The 19,259-nt window shown below is 37.0% G+C and overlaps 1 protein-coding gene across 1 annotated transcript in view; it reads left to right on the forward strand.

The window, feature by feature from the left end:
- The first annotated feature begins 5,285 nt into the window (after positions 1 to 5,285).
- The window catches only part of GREB1 (growth regulating estrogen receptor binding 1), an 84,874-nt gene continuing 70,900 nt past the window's right edge, over positions 5,286 to 19,259 (forward strand). The window contains exon 1 of the mRNA XM_005521854.3: positions 5,286 to 5,422. The gene's annotated coding sequence lies outside the window, so the exon portion shown is untranslated. The remainder of the gene's footprint in view (positions 5,423 to 19,259) is intronic.

Below are 19,259 nucleotides of genomic sequence, written 5' to 3' on the forward strand. Positions count from 1 at the left end.
TTTTTCTCTGTGTAATAGTGGTTACAACATCCTGTAGTTAAAGCCAAGCCCCCCTTCTGTAAAACTCTACAATTCTGTATCAAATGCAATCTTTCCTTTCATGACAATAATCTTGTAACTGGATCTTACATTAGGTGCACATGTATTGCTGAACAGATGAGCCAGAGGAAATATATTCCTGCAAAAATACAAAATCATGAAAGACAGAAATAGCTGTAAATATCCATTTGAACTATACAGGACTATAGAGTTATCCATATTTTTGTATATGTCAGTCTGTGTCAAACTTCCAGGCCTCCCTAAGGTCCTCACCACTACCAAGCATTAGGCATAAAGGTATAAATTTTTATGCTGTAAAATGCAATGACTTAAGTCTGTTTCTGTCAAATAGTAGAATCTTTCTTGATGCTTCAGTATCTCAGATTTCTCAGCTTAATCTGCCTGAAAAAAAATTCTTCCTGTATACATGGCAAACAGTCATCCTTTAATCTAAGAAGGCATATCTATTTCTTCACTTTTTTGTATATGAGGAAGGTTGAGTCAGTTAATCAGATCGGAGCAGCACAGTGGTAAAAGCATTCATTTTTGTAATGTCTTGAATGACACTTAAAAGTCAGGTATGTGTTATCACATTGGAGACATAGGGTTCAGTTCATGATATAAACTGAAGCTCCTGCTTCTTCTACCTGTATTTCAGAAAATAAATTATATAGATGGAAAAAGGACCCTTAAGGTGATATTAGGGTTGTGTAAATAGCAAGTACTTGCTGTATATGAGCACTGGTGTCTTACTGAGAAGGTTCAGTGAATATTGTGTTCTTAGGAAGGTTTTGAAATTTGGCAGTAAGCCATCTGCTGTTGTCTGACAGAGCCTGAGGGTTTCTGGCAAAGGTCTTTACAGAGCCTGCTGGAATTTTTCATGATGCTGAGGAATTTATCAACAGAAGATTCCTGTTTCAAAAGGTCATTATTATATTTTTTGTTTGTATCTTTTCTGTGAAGGAGGAGGTGTAAAATTCCCTTATGTATTTAATTTTGACAACTTAAAAGGTGTGGAAAAGTTGAAGAATGTCCTCATAATGTGGTTGTCTTTATAGCCTGAGTTTAAAACTATCCTTGAATTTAATGTGTTGGCTTGTTTTGTTTTGTTTTTTGTACTTTTGTACTTTTGTTTTTTAAATTTATTTTTATTTAATTTTATCTTGTAATGTGAAAAAGTGTCACACAGTGCATACTTGAAATTAGAGTATCTTGCTGTTATGTGTGCACTGAGATTTGTGATTTAGTACATTCATTGATGGTGGGATTGTCAAGATGCATAAAAGTCATTCAAGCCTAACATGGAAGTACGTTGGCCACTTCCATCCTTTCCTTCAGTTTCTCACTCTCTAGTAGCAGTGAGAACTTGAAATGGATGAGAAATGTTGGGGCACCTGTTTGTGCTGAGGGAAGGTGTAGGAGAAAGATTCTGGGAAAGTGGATTACCTTCCACTGGGAGGCAAGCTGTGAGCAGATGCTGGAAAAACAGAAACCACTGGAAAAACTCAGGTACTTGTTTCCATTTTTGAGGCATCTGCATTCTGCCATGCTCTGCTAGTCCAGCTCCAGTGCTTCCATGTCTTACCATCAGGGAGTAACACCCCTTGTGAACAGGTACGAGGCCTCCAGCAAGATGAGATCACCTCCAGCCCCAGAGAATTCAAGCTAAGCCGGCTTTTGTGCCTCTCTTCTTATCCTTCCCTTCCTCTCACATTTCCAGCACAAGCAAAATGGAAGGTAGCTATTACCACTGAATAGTAATACCATTCTTTTACCATTACTCATTATTTTACCACTGGGGAATGGCAAAATGCAGTTTTGCCTACAACACTGAGGAACCTTAAAATCAGAGAGTCATTTAGGTTGGAAAAGACTTCTAAGATCGTCAAGTCCAACCATTAACCCAGCACTGCCAAGTCCACCACTAAAACATGTCCCTGTGTGCCACATTGGGACATCTTATAAATACCTCCAGGAATGGCGACTTAACCACTTTCCTGGGCAGTCTGTTCCAAAGCTTGACAACCCTTTTGGTGAAGTTTCCCCTAATATTCAGTCTAAACCTCCTCTGGTGCCACTTGAAGCTGTTTCCTCTCATTATTCTATCTCTTATTACTTGGAAAAAGAGACCAACAGCCCCCTCATTACGACCTCCTTACAGGTGGTTGTGGAGAATGATAAGGTCTTCTTGAGCCTCCTTTTCTTCAGCTTGAGTTGGTTCTGATCAGAAGGCAAATTCTAATAAATAGTAATAAATTATTAATTGTAAATGACTATATAATTACAGGAAAGCAAAAGTGATCAGTTTTTACATTATACAACAGTGAGGTCTCTAATTTTAACTTGTTAGAAAAAGTGAAGTAATTTTGTTTCAAGTATGTTCCCTAATCATGTCATTTGGTACTCTCTAATTCCTGTTTTATGGGAAACTGGAAAAATTTCTTTTCATTGCACTTTTTCCATATTATTCTTAACTAAATATCTCAATAGATATTTATTAATTCAGTTACCAGTTTTTCAATTTGAAGCCTCCTAATCTATGTAGTCTATTTTCTGTGGAAGTTATTTCAAATCTCTAGTCACTCTTGTACATTTCTTTTCTGTTGTGCTGTAGCCTTTTCAAATGTGACATTTGAAAGGAATAACACTGTAACCTGAAAGGGGAAAAAAAATAAAGGGCAAAAGGAAATTTTTTCCCCAACATGAGAACAATAAAGCTGTCGATCAGATTGTTCAGAAATGTTGTGTAGTCTTCATGGTTGGAAGTTTCCAAGACACAACTGGATAAAGCCCTAAGTAACCTCACTACATAGCTGACTTGTCTTTGACTGTGCGAGTGGGTTGGACACAGCCAGTGGTCCCTTCAAAGAGGGTACCTATGATCCCATGATCAGATATCCAGTCACGGTACAGGAAGTCTGAAGTGTAGACTTAATGCAATGTCAAACAAATATTTTCTTCTTTATTCTCTGTTCTTTTCCTAAAACATTGTGTGTGCCTTTTCGACAACTGGTGAACATCGAGCTGTTTTGAGAAAACTGTCTGTGGTGCTCATAGCCCTCTTTACTAAGTGGGTAGGAGTCCATTGTTACGCATGTAGTTGGCAGCTGCAGCCAGAGCAGTGAAAAAAGCATTGAGGGGTGGTATTGTGAAGTGTGGCTTTGGGACCAACATCCCTCCATTATCTCTGTGCCAAGTTACTTCCCTGAATTTGGAGAAAAGCAGATAGTATGGAGAAAGTATATTTGGGATTGTCTGGTTCTGTGGCTGCTGCTGTTGGCTGAAGCAGTGGCAAAAATGTTTGTTCAAAGAGAGAGAGTTTGCTGCAAGGGAAAAGGACTGCACTTCATGCCACTGGCATGTCCATTGTACTTGGAATGCTCCTGCACTAGACAGACTGAACAGAGCTGGACCCAACTTTAGTTCCCTGACCATTCTTCTCCCGTTCTCTGGATAGGTGACTCTCCTGGCTAGCTTTTGTTCTTCCACTGATCTCCAAATCTCTGTCAAGTACCCATACCATCAGCATCTTGGCTCTGAGTGCCCTTGTGGATTGTTACAGCCACAAGGCAGGTATTTTTTTGCACATCTGTTGTTTTTCATTTATTAGTACTTAATTGAACCTGTCTTTTCAGTAATTCACTGCTATGAGATATGCCTGCAACATTTCAGGCATATATTTTCAGGTCTATATTTGTGTATCCTGAATAGATTTGTGTCACTTCAGTGTTCTGTGCTGTACAAGGTATCAAGCTTCATTAAAGCCATGTTCACCTCATCAGTCAGCCATTGGTGTCTACTCTTATATAGCACTCTTCTACTACTGGAGTTGGTTTAAAGTATATGTATAGGTCTTAATTTTATAGCGGGTAGTTCAGATGCTTTGTATTTTGTGTAAAAAACCTCTGGTCCTGATGATACATTACTTCCATATGATCTGTCCATTCTAAATGGTCTTTGCTGACCATCAGAAAGTTCTGACCTTCAGAAATTGTGCTGACAAATGTGACATCTCTGGAGTGTTCTAAAAAAAGCATCCAGATTATTTTATAGTGATATTTGAGCACCAAAATAGATAGAAATCTGATTCTCCTTGTTTTAACTGTTTTTATTTTTGAAGTTTACCTCTTCTTAAAACAAAACCTCTGACTCGGTACAGCTTAGGAGTGGAATGGTTTGGTGACCATACATCATTGCAAGAGCCAGAATGAAGCATCTCGAGGCCTCCAGAGGGAGATCCTGTCCACTTAAATAAGGTGTGTAACCTTAAGCAGTCAGGATCTTTTAGAAGTCTTCAGCATCACTTACCTCTCTCCACAGTCTCTCTAAAAAACATAAACACTTTAAAAGGACTGTTTTATCATGTGTCTAAAATTAAGTCCTTAAGAAAAACATGCTGGTTAGCTGTAATTATATGTGACTTTTGGGAGCCACGTACTGGTCACCTGAAAGTGCTTCTAATCACCATAACTGCTCAAAGTGAAAAAAGACCCCTTGAACACATTTGTCATTCAAGCTGAAAAGTCAGAGGACTTGTGCTGGTATTTTCTGTGATCTTAAAGGGGTTATTTGATAGCTCATAATCTTAAAGAATGTTGCTGGTTACTTTTTCCCTTTCATTGTCCGTTGCATCTTCAGAGTATGCTGGTATTTAACTGTGGATTTTCAGGGGAAAAGTTTGGAAGCTTCTTTACAAAAAAGCTATTTAGAATACAGCTTGAGAAACAAAGACCATGAACAATAGGTAAGCTGGATTTGGGAGACAACTAGCTCTTTTCTTTATCTGTATAGATCTCTTAAACTAATCTCCAAGTGGCAGGCTTTGGCTTCTGTGACTTTTTTTTTTAAAAAAAACAAAACCCACACAGATAAACTCCCAAAGTTTCCAATTTCTCCAAAAGACTTCCACTTTCCCTTTATATCCCCGGTCTTCCCTGTGCATTTTCTATTTTATAGTTCTCTTTTTTTCCCCCGGGGCTGCTGAAATTTTCTGCACTCTAGATCCCGGAGCCGACTAAGGCACGTCTGCTTGGGAAGATACCATATTCCGTGGGAAGCAGGGGTGAGGATGCCTGGGCAGAGAGGAAAAGGCAGGGGGAAGGGTGAGGGGCTGTATTCTTGACCTTAGGTAGCTGGTGCTGAGAGGTAGCGCATTGTGTGGGGGCACAGGGAGAGCTGGAGCTCGTGGATGGGAAGGAGGGAGCAAGGAGGAGGGAGGAGGAAGCTGGGACAGCGAGGGGGGAGGAGGAGGAGAGAGCAGTATCTCTATCTTTCTTTGCAGACCACGCTGCTAAACTGCGAGGGGAGGCTCATGCTTCCCTAATGTCCATCACTCCCTGCTTCCAGCGTGGTCGCAGACAGAGCAACAAAGAGGGTCTCAAAGGTAAGAGCCATGCAACTTGCAAAGCTGTAGCTTCTGCCAAAATAAGGGGAAGCGGCAGCAACAATAGGGAGAAAAGATGATCAGCACCTGGGGATGCTCCGAAACGGCAGGGGAGCTCCTGAAGGTTAGGGAAGTGTGAGTCCCAGCAGCAAGAGGAGCGGGGTATGAGGGGAGCAGAGCAAGTCCGAAGGGATCGGGGTCGGGATCGGGATCGGGATCGGGACAGCAGCCGGCAATACTGAGCTGCGGGCACTTTGTGTCCCAGCTGCCTGTGTGGGAAGGGGAGAGAATGGGGGAGCAGCACAACTGATACGTTGATAAACGGGACTTAACAAAGGATAGGAATATTTTATTTACCCCAAATACAGTTTTGGAGTGAACAGAACCGTGAAAAGAATTCAATACTTTGTCCGTGTTAGAAGGAAAAAAAAACCACAGAAAAACTCCAAAGTTAAAGTTTGAATATTGTTTTGACTTTTTTTTTTTTTTTTACTTGAAAGTTTAATTTTTCATTTTAGGACAATGTTTTAGATCAAAAATGCAGTTAATAGCAACAACAGCAAAAAAAGACAACATTCCCAAAATAATGTGGTTTTTAAAGTCAAACAAAATAGGCTGTTTGACAATTATTTTAAGAAAATACTGGTTATACCAAAACAAGGTATGGAGTTTGCCCTGAGAAATGCTGTTTCATTTCATTTAGGAAAAAACAAACCACAATTTTATACTGGCCTGAAATGAAATTTCTAGTTTTGTATTTTCATCCACTCAGACTAAAAAGCAACAAATTGATTAGGTGTATTTATAAAGTGAAGTGGTTATTTTCAGCTGTGGATATTGGGAGCTTAAATGAAGAAGAATATAGCATCTCTACATTGCAAAAACTGATGTATTCTTTTTGCCTGTGCTTTGTCTCATTTACTTTTCTCTTAGAGGTATGGGCTGCATTGATCTAATACTTCATAGGTCTTTCTGAAATTATTAATTAATAAAAGTTATACTGTCAGTGTTTGTTGCTAAACATGTAGAACTACCTACAGAGAAAATGAACAATGGTTTGTATGTCTTATGAATGAGTCTCTAGGACATAGTGATTTTTTAAAAAATTTTTTCATATTTTTTTTTTTCTATGAAACATACAATCATTCTCTGAAGCTGGACATTTTGGAATATATCTGCTTAATTGGATGTTCGTGTGTTTTCATCTCAACATTAGGTAACTAAAATAGCTGTAGTGAATTGATTTGATATGTGGGGGACGAAATTGGAACCACCTCTCTGGTGCACTGGTAACTTGGAGGTGGTAGAACTAGGTTTGATTTGCTTTTTTGTCAGTGTAAATTTACTGGTACAAGTGAACATCAGATCAACATCAGGGTCTGTACTGGACTACATTGCCTCATTTCTCTTATAAATGAGAGAAAAGCCATATCACAGCAATGGGATTTCTCTTCCAACCGTTTTTATAATGATCTTAATTGCTATTTCAGGGCTTATTCCAGTTATATTATTATTTTCAGAATATGAATAACAGTCTGACATTGCTCACCATGTCTGGTGTGGTAGTTGTCACCTCTAGCTTTGACATTTAGCTAGGTTAGTAGCCAATCAGGGTTTTTATTAAAAGAGAAAAAACAAAATAACTTGCTTTCCTGTCAGCCCTGCTTATACACCTAGTTTGGCTTTGTTTGATGTTTAATTGTTTTTGTTTTTTTTTTTATTCTATCATTTGATTTGCTGACTTCAGGAACAACAATATTTTTGAAATCTCTTGTTCTGTTGTTCTGTTAAACAGCTGAATGTACAGCTGTTTAAGAAAATACTGAATTAATTGAGGCCTTAAAAATGATCTTTTGTTTCCTTAGAAAACCTTAATGTACTATGTACAAAATGATATTTCTATTTTTACTTCTCTTTTTGGTTTTTGACTACAGTTTAGTTTTGATTTTCTGTTATTGTCTTCTGTTAGAAAAATTGCATGTTCTTGCTTTGGAAAGTTTTAGCTGTGTTAGATGCATAAAGAAACAGTAATAAAAGAAGCCTAACACAAATCTACCATTGCAGGTAAATTTCATTTGAAGCTATAACATTCTTTTCTACTTAGACAATAGTTAGCTATTGTTCTCTTAAAACAACTTCCCATGAATTGTATTGTTCTTGAAGTTTATAAGGGCTGGATGCAAAGCTCCCTTGAAGTCAGGAAGAGACATTCCATAGACTTCAAATGGCTTTGGATCAGGCCTGACACATGAGATTAGCTCCTGACAGAAGATGTAATAAGCACAAGCCCAGGAAGGAATGATTTAGGGATGGAATTTCACTCAGGCTGTGATCATCTTTGTGTTGTGAATATCTCTTAGAAACAATGCTTTTATTTTCTGTTAGAAGTGTCTGTATTCCTTGGTATTGGGAATATAGGGGTTTTTTCTCACTTATGCCTCAAGTCTATTGTGTCTGTATTTAAGTATCTTGTTCGGGTAGTCTGGATACAATAGCTCTGAATCTCTCAGATGAGATTTCTTGTTACTTAATAAAACTATGCATAATAATATGCACAAAACTAAGGGAAGAGTTTTCTAATGTGAAATATCAAGTTAGAAACAATTGTTTGAATTCTGTTTTTCCTTGTTAAACCAAAAGAATATACTCTGTGTAAGAAATTGCTGGTTTTCACAGTTTCTCTTTTAATAAAACAACACCTGTCCCCAAAACCCAGAAGAGACTGCTGTATAAAATGTGAAAGCTGGAAAAGTCAGACATTTGCAATTTTTCTGCATTTGAAGCTTATGGAACTTGCACACTGTAAAAGTAACCATGAGAAAAACAGTATAGTTTTGTATAACAAAATAAAAGGAGGGGATTTTACAGCATAGTTAAGTAAAGCAAAATTTGGATTAGCAAATTGAAACTTTCAAAGGTGACTCTTACTAATAAATAAAAACCTGTGAAACTCCCAGACCCTCTAGTGATGCTGGGCACAGTTATCTTAAGGGGAAAATGGCCTTTGGTTCTTATTGATCATGTTTTTTCTAATGAATACAAAGCCTGCAAAGTGAATGATAAGTGATCTCTTACTCCTTTTCTTTTCCCTTTCATACAAAATAAAGCATTTATTTGCTCTCAGCTGAGATCAGGCACAGACAGGGATTTATTTCATGTGAATGAAAGTTACATGAGGGGCATAAAAGGCTGCTGGAACTACAACCAACCAAGGTCTACATGAAAACATGCCTAGTTTCACAAAAACATGCCTTAATTCATGTATTCCACATGTGCACAGGGAAAGTATTGCTTCCTGAGCTACAGCTGAGTATTTCTCGACTTTTTTCCATGCAGGCTATGGTTAATGATTCAGTCAGTTGGGAAATCTGACTAAATCTTTAAAACTTCTTTTATTGAGACTGTGGCAGGAAATACTATCATTTACTAAGGAAATTCAAACGTATCACTAATAACTCATTTTATAGATATTTGTAGCTGTACCTTAATAATTACACTTGAGGATTACAAAACTCATTGGTTGTTTTCGATTTGCCTTCATTTGCTGTTATCCATGTGCTGCCTCTCATGCTTGAATATTTATGTGAGTAATAAAGGAAATCTAAGAAGTAATATTGCCAGTGGTGTATCTCTGAAGAAACAGTAAAAGAAAATTGCCATTTAGACATTGTATACTGTAGGAAAAATGCTGTAATATATAAATGCTAATTGAATGTTACATGAGGAAAATACCTTTTTTCCAGTTAAACAGCACACAGATCATGTGCTAAAAGCAATCTATAATTATGTTGGAGTAATTATTCCTGTGTCTAGATAATTTATAAAAATATTAAATAACATTGGCCCTAAAATTGAGCCCTACTGAACCCTGGGGGTGACTGGCTGCCAGCCTGATGACACCCCATGTAGTATAACTCTTTGAGCCCTCATCTTGTCATCTTAGAAAAAGATGTCATCTTACAAGAATCTTCATGAGAGGAAGTTTGTCTTCAAAATGACAGTGACTTTTGTTCTGTATAAAAGATAACTTATGTAACTGTCTTGAGCATCTTTGAAGTGTCAGCTGTGAATACAATACAGTATTGCAACTTAGAAAAGACAACTTGCATTTTTCTCCATGCCTAAGGCAGCAAGAAAACTAAGAAAGACATGAAAAGAACAGAATTATAACAACTTCAATTTTTAGAATATCTCCTCTTTGCCTACGCTGGCTCACTGATGAACATTAATGCCAATATGTTCCTGTGGCCTCAACTTGATCTGTACACTGTTTCTTTTGTAATTTGTGCATAAACAACAGTTTACAGCCTAGACAGCCAACATGTGTTTTAACTTATGTAAAGTACCCTGGCCTAAGTGCATGCATGCTTCTTCAGCTGCTCTGTCAAAAAGCTTTTGTCTTTGAGGCCTTAATAAAGGAGACCTTCAGTTACTTTGCACTAAACCACTTCTGTCTTGCAAACTGTGTTTCCAGCTTCATGCTCAACATATCTTTAATTCCTCTGCCATTTACTTCCTATTCCATCAAACCTAATTATAATCTCATTTTCTTTTAGTGGGCTGGGAAGGTGGAAGTGGGAATTTTTGGCAACGTGTTAATTTAATGTGCTGGTCTACAAGCAATCTGTACACTGACAATCCTACATCTTCCAGTTCAACTGTGACATGTGGAGGTTTAATACAGAAGGGAAAAAAGCTCCTGTTCAGAGAAATAATAGGAGGAACAGCTAGAATATCAGGTACTGTTGCTGTTTTCTGGGAAGACGTGCTTAGTAATGGAGGCAGAATAAAAGGGAAATACTGTCTTTTCCTTGGGATTATTAAGCAGACATTGGGTTTGCTGATGAAAAAACTGGTCTTAATCATACCAGCTCAGATAGCTGTGTTAATATATTTCTGTGCTTAATGGACCCACTTGTCCTTAATGGACCTGTCTTTGCTCCACCACTGATTATTCCTTTTTTCTGATATGCTCCTGACATATATTTCTATAGCTTAATACACATATGTTTTGTATAATCTAGAAGATTTCTTCATCTGATTAATTTTGTGCTCCCATCCATCATAGTCATGAAGCCAAAACATCACTATGCATATGGATGTTTTTGAATGGAGGCTCAATCTATCTAATGGACTGTGTTCCCATATGGGGAAACCAATGATTCCAGTACTGTACATATCAAAGCAGATACATGTCTTTATTTGCAGTTTGGCTGATTACTAGGGCGCTTAGAAAATTGTAATATTCTCCAGCTATAATACAAGTCTTCTACTGAATTTCTCACTGCATATGTTATAAAATAGATGTCCCTAATAAAGATCTAGATAATGACTTTAAAATACCCAAAAAAGGCAAATATTTCATTATACATTTGCATTTCTAGCATTTAGTTTTTCTTGTGCCTTAAAGGATCCCTACAATCTCAAAAGGTCAGGTTACATTTTTCAGTTAAAATACCAACAATCTGTACGTCTCAGGCAGTGACTGTAGATATATAATTCTATATATCTAGATATATAATTCTTCAGATTTTAGCATGTCTTGTGTGTGTCTTCTTTTCTTTTGTCCAGTGAAGTTTCCCAATATGTTCTGATACTTATTTTATTTTATTTTATTTTATTTTATTTTATTTTATTTTATTTTATTTTATTTTATTTTATTTTATTTTATTTTATTTTATTTATTTTATTTTATTTCTGTTATGCAGCCAGCATTTCATATGCACAAGGGAAAGGCAAAGGCACTTGAGCGACCCAATTGGGAGTATCAGTCGGTGTGAAAAAGAGTGCAGCAAGGGGGGCAGGTGACTTGGCTTGAGTTCATTTCCAGGTTTCGGCCCACTGACGATGTCCAGTGTGTGAATAGTGTTCTCTTGGGTTCTCTTTAACAGAAGTTCAATTATTTCCCTCCGAGGCAAAACTTAAGCATTGTTCTGGAGCTAATTTATTTCAAAGACTGCTCCCGCTCAGCAAAGTGGATGACACAATTACTTATGACTCTCCCAATCCCACGTGATTTTCTAATACTGTTGAAGTAGGTCTCTTACCCTGTGTGTAATGTGATGCAACATCACTGTTCATGTATCACATGCTTTTAGCTCCATGCCAAAAAACACTGCTGTGATAAAAGCTTCAATACAGCCTGCATAATAATGAAATTAAACTGAGTGGGGGAAAGACCACATACAAATAGTTATGTCAGGGCCATGGAGGCCCAGCTGAGGCCCAGAGACACTTTGGCCCAGCATCAGGTGATGTGAACATGGTCATTCAGTGTGAATGCAGGTGATTCTTCATCCCAGGACATAAAGGCCGGGTGTCTCTTCCTGGGCTAGATGCTTGTAGCAGTAGAGGTGTAAGGTCATGCTGACAGGTCAATCTGGGTGTCAAGTAATGGTGTATAGGATGGCAGCAAGAAAACAAAGTTTTATGGATGGTGCTATTCCCATTTGAAATTAGCTATACTGCTTCACTGTATTTTCACATGCTAGGTGGCATTGCTTTTGAATGTAATTTGGTTTCTTTGGCACTGTTCACTTTCTAAAGAAAAGAGGCTAAATCTTACTCAATTGGAATGATCTCTTGAAACTTTGGAAATGAAATCTTAATCTACAGGGAAAGCTCTCTGAGGTTTGGTTGGTTTTTTTCTCCATTGTGTGCTTCTGTGAGTCCAGGATGAAATAAACTTTTCTTTTTAAGGTGCTATATTTGATCTATCCAATTAAATTTTTTTTCAGAGTTACATTTTTTAAGTTATGTTTGTGAGAGTCTGGAAACTCCTAAAGATGATGTCACAATGGAGAAAGAATAATCTGACAAATATCGGGATTGCAAAGGAATAGTCTGTTCCTTGTATCTTCTACCTACATCAGAATTAAGTGTAGCTGCAGCTACAGAATTTGCCAACACTCGGGGCTATGTATAAATGCATACACATGAAAACCTGGTGTGTTTTACTAAGGCTTTATTCACACATCCGCTTCTGGCTACAGCTGTGCTGGCTGAGATGGTTCCTGCCCCTAATAACTCCTTACTGCACTTCTGCCAGAGAGGTCACTGTGCCAGCTGAGCTGCTCCTGTGCATGGCTCCTAGTCCATTCCACTTGGAATGAATAGGTCTGGTGAAGATCTATTACTCTAACAGTGTTAACTTTATTTACTAAAGAGGGTCAGAGATTGCTTGCAAGGAAAACAATATGTGTAAAACTGGCAGGGCAATAATCTCCAACATCAGAGCAGTAATGAGCCTCTATAAAATAGATTGTAATCTTTCAGTGGGCACTTCCAGAACTGGAAGATTTATTGATGGCCTTGTGTGCATTTAATTTATGTCACTGATTTTTAACTATTTTTCTCCTGCTATATAGGTATGACCTTATGTTTGTATATGTTGCCTGTTCCCAGGTATTTTGTGTTATCCATGGTCAGGATTCAGTTAAATGAAAATATTTATAGACTTGGAGTTCATTACGTTTTTTTCCCTGTTTTAACTTTATCTGTTTCACATTCTTGCTGGAGCTGCTCTAAGGGCTCTGTACTGATTGAGAATCAGGTCTTCTGTTCTGTTTAAACACATGCAATTTATTTTAAAAATAATGAGATTAAACATTGAACATAAATCATCGGGATCTATCACTGAGCAGAAATCCTTGGGGTCTGGTTTAATTCAAAACCCACCAAAATCAGAAAGATAAATTTGAACAGCCATTATTTGGGTATTATCAGCATTTTGTCTGATAACTTTATTAATTCTAAAACATTAAAAAACATGTATTTTTTTCCTTTTTGCTACTTTTTTTTTTTTGCCAGTTTATGCCTTATTTTTTATGGTAGTAAACTAATATAAAGGATAAGAGAGTTTTTAAAGATGTCAAGATTCTTGGCTGCTTGAATCCCATACCATTCCTTTTGTGAATTCAGTTCCACTCTTTTCTGGCAGACATTAAACTAAATAAACAGTGGCTGAGCTGAGTAGATAATATTAGGTGATTTAGAACCAGCTTTAAAACAAACATTATAAATCTGAGTGTTTGCATTATAAATGATGAATAGTTTGATTTTTAAAATGTTGACATTCTTCTGATACCCTGTATCTGTTGCAATAACACTGGTGCATCATTGACTTTTTAATTAGGAGGAATATTGTCAGTGTAAAAAAAATGGTATTGATGCCAGTTTAAAAAAAAAAAGTCAATGCAAAACAATTTATCACTTGGGCATAGTCTATTAAAATAAAGGTTATTTAGAAGCTTGTATACTGTGAAATCCATCACATTTTGGACCAGACTTTGTCCTTATTTCAAGCTAAAGAACTTCATGGCAGGATAATATTTTAGCAGTGTGTTACAAAAGTAGTTGTCAAAGCACAAGAGACTGAATATAGACACTGGTTTGGCTAAACTCCAAATTTGTGCATATGTATGGGTTGTCAGTAGGTTGGTCTTGTTAAGAGTTTTTACTTGTACATGTGATTTCACTTATATACTTGGAGTGAGTCTTCAGTAGGACTTCTCATAATAATGGAGAGAAGGGTGTTTCTTTAGCTGTTTGCCTGACTTCCAGAGTTTTGTCTGGATGTGAATTATTTCTGTTTGATCATTTTGTTCAGTTTCAGTCCCTCAGAAAGGTAAAAAATGAAACTGTCTAAAAGCACCCATGATAATCTCTGGAGGTTTTGTGGAAAATTATTCTTTAAATATTCTGTAAAACAGGAGAAAACTGATCCAATTATCAATAACACAGGTGTGTAGAGAGCAAAACAGTTTGGAAACAATGTTAAATTCATGTTAATTTCTTTTTAAAATATGAATATATAGCAATTGATATCAGTCCTTAGCATACAGCATGCACACCATTTAAAATGTGTATGTTTATTGAGTGAAGTTATGTCAGCAAGCAACATCTGCATGTTAGAAGTAGAAGTGGAAATCTGTATGACACTGACTAGGTAGAAATACTGTGGGTACATGTGCACAATCAAGACAACAGAGTGGCTGGCTTTTTAGAAGGCAGATGTTTGCGAGTGGTTTTGAAACCAGAAAATCATAGTTTTTTTGTTTTTTTTTTTTTTCTTGTTGACACTTTTCTTTCTACTCTCTTTGTAAAATCTTGTTGTTCCCACAGGTACATTAGGACATGAAGCAATTATGGAAATCAAAATAAATCCTTAGTTTATTGGCTAAATTTGGGAACAATTTTTTGACATTTCTGTCCATCCTTCAAATAAGGATGTCAGAGTGCAGAGGTCAGGGTATAGAAGCCTTGGGATATCAAAAGGTGGTGAGAAGAATGGCTGGGATTTCCAGCAGCCTGAGAGTACTTTTTTGTCTCTGGTGGTCACTTGTCGAGGATGATGCCTGTGGACATCAAAGAAATGTCTAAACAGTGTTATCAAGGCCTGTCCTTTGCCCCCTGCCATGTAATGGGCCTCTTTTCAGGAAAACATTGGGAAAGCTGAGAAAGCGAGTTGTCCTATCATAGTGCTATTAATTCAGCAAGAAAGCGGATCAATAACATTTGCACTAACCAGTAAAACAATCTGTTAGTTTCTAAAAATGCAGATTAGTTAAGCCTATAAATTAGACACTGCACATCCAAAAATCAATTTTATTTTTTTTTTCATAATGTACATGTTATGAGACCTTAGTTTCACAGAATTCCTTTTTTGCCTTCTTGGAAATATTATGGAGAACTGGTCTGAGAAAATGAAACAAAGCAAACCCCCTACCTTCCTTTAACACTTGCAAAGAAGTTTGGTTTGTGGGGTGTTTTTGTTTGGTTGGTTTTATTAATGTATTACATGTACTGAGGTATTTTAAAAACAAAAAGGAGCCAATATTTCATGTAGTTAATGCTTGAAATACTGACTTTGATACCTGGAAGAGTTATGCCATCATTTTCAAGATAATGTATTTCAAATCCATTCATCCTTTTAGTGAAGGAACAGCTATTGTGAGCTGTTTGTGCTAAATGTAATAAAATGTTATGAAAAAAAATACTGTTTGTTTCTTGTCACTTTGGATTTCTTTTTAGAGGTCAGAGCTCTTTAAACCTCAGTTTTGCAAAGAGATATTGCAAATTCTAATGGTGAACAGCTGGGGTAATAATCCATGTCACCATGTAAGAGTTTATTAAGCTAAAATAGGTTCCTAAAATAGCCACTAACAGAGGAAGTCAGCCTAGAAGTGGGCTTGTGCTGGTGATTTCTGTGAACTAAACTCTCGTTTTTTTTAGATGATTCAGAGCCAATGATAGTGCCTGTGTCATTATGCAATGCTGTTGCCATTCTTGAACTAAGTAGACACAATGTAAAAAACATTCTTCACAGAACTGAGGGCTCAGAACAATTTCTGGCTATGGATCAGTCTGTAGCAGTATTTGATAAACTCAGTTTTTAGGATTCACTGCTGCGTACATTTTGCTAAGAGTATATTATTAATTAGAATGTACTTGAAAACTTTAATAAAATTAGACAATATGGATACACACAATTGCATTATTGTCACAAGAAGACTACACAAATTCAATATGAAGATACTTAAACCAAGTGGTAATGTAATTATTAAAAATAAACCTGTGGTCAAATTGACAGCATACTTAAATAGAGGAAATTTGAGCTGGGATTTTTCAGCATGTGACATCTTTAAATATAGCTGAAAGTGTAAGTGCAATGTGTTTTTGAAAGTCTGAAATGAAACTGTTTAAGGAGCATGTATTTCTCTGCCATACTTCATTTTAATATAATTTAGGACTGAAAACTTTGATATAAACCTATGAGTCAAGTTTAACTGGGAGAACATGGATAATACCAATAATAATATTACTGTTGCTACATAAAGTTTACAGCAAGTAACAGATGTATCGGGGTAATTGTTATTTATTTGGATGGATATTGCACTTGGAAACTGGCATTTGGGGCTGCTAAGATGACTCATCATTAATACTTTCCTATACCCTCATTTAGTAAAGAAGATGAAGATCTACAGATTATCTTGTGTTTTTTAGTGACTGCAGAAAGTCAGAATGCAGAAAGAATACTATGTGGTCACATTCATTTTCCTTGCTACTCTGAGAGTCCAAATGATCTTCACTTTCAGAGTATGGATCTTGAACATGGATACTATACATAGTTAATGTATTTTATAATAGATCATATAATGCTACTTCTGGAAAAAAAAAAAAGAAGGAAAACAAAGTATTGCATCTCCCTTAGCATTTTAACCTTTTTCTTACTGTACCCGTGCTTTTTTGCTGTCAGTTGCATCCTGATTTTGCAGACTTCGCTGTCTGTAACTTTTCACAAGAGAATATTTTCAATGAGTGAAGAATATCCTTCTCTATGAATTGGAGAGGTACAGATTTGATGGATGGGGTGTTCAATGCATGAAACTTTAGTAAGGTCTGTTGTGATAGGACGAGGGGTAATGGCTTTAAAAAATTAAGATTAGATATTAGGAAGGTATTTTTTTGATGGAAGTAGTAAAACACTGACATAAATTGCCCAGGGAGATGGTAGGTTCCTGTCCTTGGAAACATTCAAGGTCAGGTTGGATGGTACTGTAAGTGCCATGGTTAAGCTGGAGATGGCCTTGCTTGTTGCAGGGAGGTTGGACTAGGTGACCCTTAAAGGTTGCTTCCAATGCAAAACATTAAAACATTCTGTGAGCCCATGATTCAGTGTTTTTCCTCATGAAAAAAGCAGGATAGCCACTGGAATTATGCAACAGAACTGATATGAAGAAATGGCTTGCTGTTATTACTGCTTCTTTTCTGTTGTTTTTTTGTGGGGTTTTTTGTGGTTTTTTTTTGTTTTTGTTTGTTTGTTTTTTATATGATACTATTAGATTAAATAGTTAAACTTGAATTTTACAATAATTTCTGAAGAAGTGGTCTCCTATAGTGTTTAGCAAGTTTTTGGTCTAACAGTCTTTCAGAAGAATTTTGATCATGGATATTTAGAGAAGTATTAATAACTAATATTGTTGAATTCTGTCTCAAATTTATCAGAAAAAATTATATGGGAAACCTGTTACATACCATAGGAGAGTGCGTGAGAATTTGAGTAGTATGAAAAAAGTGAAAAGCAGATGCTTTTCATGGATTTAATCATGGATTACATGTGTTCTGTGTTTGGAGAAGTTGCAGCCTAAGTTTGGATGACACTGCAACAAACTGTATCAGCTCCCCTGCAAGATGAGATTCCTGTCTTTAATTTCTGTATTTTAAATTAAGGCTCGTTATTACTTAGCTCTTCTCTTTAATGTGTGCTGAATCTCATGTCTACTGTGACTTGCCTCAGAAAATGAAGACTACAGTCAGTGCTGATTGATACTGCACAATGATGGAACAGAGTAAGAGAGGAAGTAAAAAACAATTTAAAATGTATAAACTAAGAAGGATACAAATGAAAAATGTGAACCTGTTTGTGAAGAGAATGGGACCAGCCTAAAGAAATTTGCTGCTGAGTGGAATGAGCAGCATCACCCTCAATAGTGTTGTGTTGTAACCAAAGGCAGGGAAGAAACCCAAAGCCTAAATCATAGTTTGGGCAATCTACCCACAGAAAATCAGGAGTTGATGTGGAAGCTTTACTATTATCAGATATTCAGATATTATCAGATATTCTACCTGCTGCCGTATTTACTTAATCTATGAAGTTTAAAGGTGAAGAAAACATTGTCTCTTATTACATGGGCATATGTGCAGCTGCAATACCGTTATAGCGTCTACAGGTTTGCAACAGTCTCAAAAGGTAACCTCTTAATCTTTTTAATAATGATAATTTTAAAGCCTAGTGGTGTCCAAGTGTCAGTATTAGTTGTTTCATTGTTGAATATTCCAATTCCTGGAAAGGAGAGGTAGGTGGAAGTGGAGTATGTATATCATTTTTGGGGAGGACATTGAGAATAAAAAGCTTTAAAAAGGCAGTGAGAAAAAAGAAGTCAGATAAAGTAGGACAAAGAAAGGAAAATGGTGACCAGAGTGCACATAGACTTGCAGGCAGAGTCTGAAAAGCTAAGTAAGGCAGTTTGTGGTGAGCCTGAGCTGGAACTTCCAGTCAGAATGGTTCCTGGCAGTTTTGGCCTGTGGCAATCAATAGTCTTCCAGGCAGTGCTTGGACTGGGAATGGCATGCACCAGGGACTGTTCCCAGAGCACATGGACCTCACATACTGTCCCAGTAGCTTTCCCCCACTAAAGCATTTTCACAGCTATTCAGTTCCATGCTGTAAAAGCACTGCTGTGGTGACTTGCAACACAGCCCTGGCACTGATCAAAATTCTGACTCAAACCACACCTAACATGGCCACAAAGCCACAGGGCACTACTTGTATTCAAGGGAGTGGGCATGACTGTGCCACAGAGCAACCAGTGTCCTGGTTTTATGTAGCAATATAGACATGTCAAAGGAGCAACATTTCCTATATAGGTGTAGCTGATAAATGGGTGGAGTTCCTGAGAAGCTGCAGCCTCACCTGAGTGAGAGTGCTTGCCTTGTTGAGTAGTGCTAATGTCAGGGGCTTCATCTGTATGTGCCTTCTGATAAAGTCATTTCTCTGGAATCTATCACTAAGGGCTGTTGAATGTGACATACAGAGAAGCGACTAATAGCAATAACCAGAAGTTACATTTCTGACTAACAGGTTTATTTTGTCTTTGCCTTTTTTGCAAAATTCTTGTGAGGTCATGCAAGTAGAGTGATGAATGTCAATTGATGAAGGAAACTACAGTATAAGCAAGTGTATTATGCACTGATAACTGAACCTCAGCCTGAGAACATGTAAGACACTATTTTTGTATGTGTGTGTGTAGGTATTAATAGGTATGTATGAACAAGT

Source organism: Pseudopodoces humilis, chromosome 3 (assembly GCF_049639895.1).
Source record: "Pseudopodoces humilis isolate 2021_Gansu_Grassland_sample_001 chromosome 3, ASM4963989v1, whole genome shotgun sequence".
Lineage (NCBI taxonomy): Eukaryota > Metazoa > Chordata > Aves > Passeriformes > Paridae > Pseudopodoces > Pseudopodoces humilis.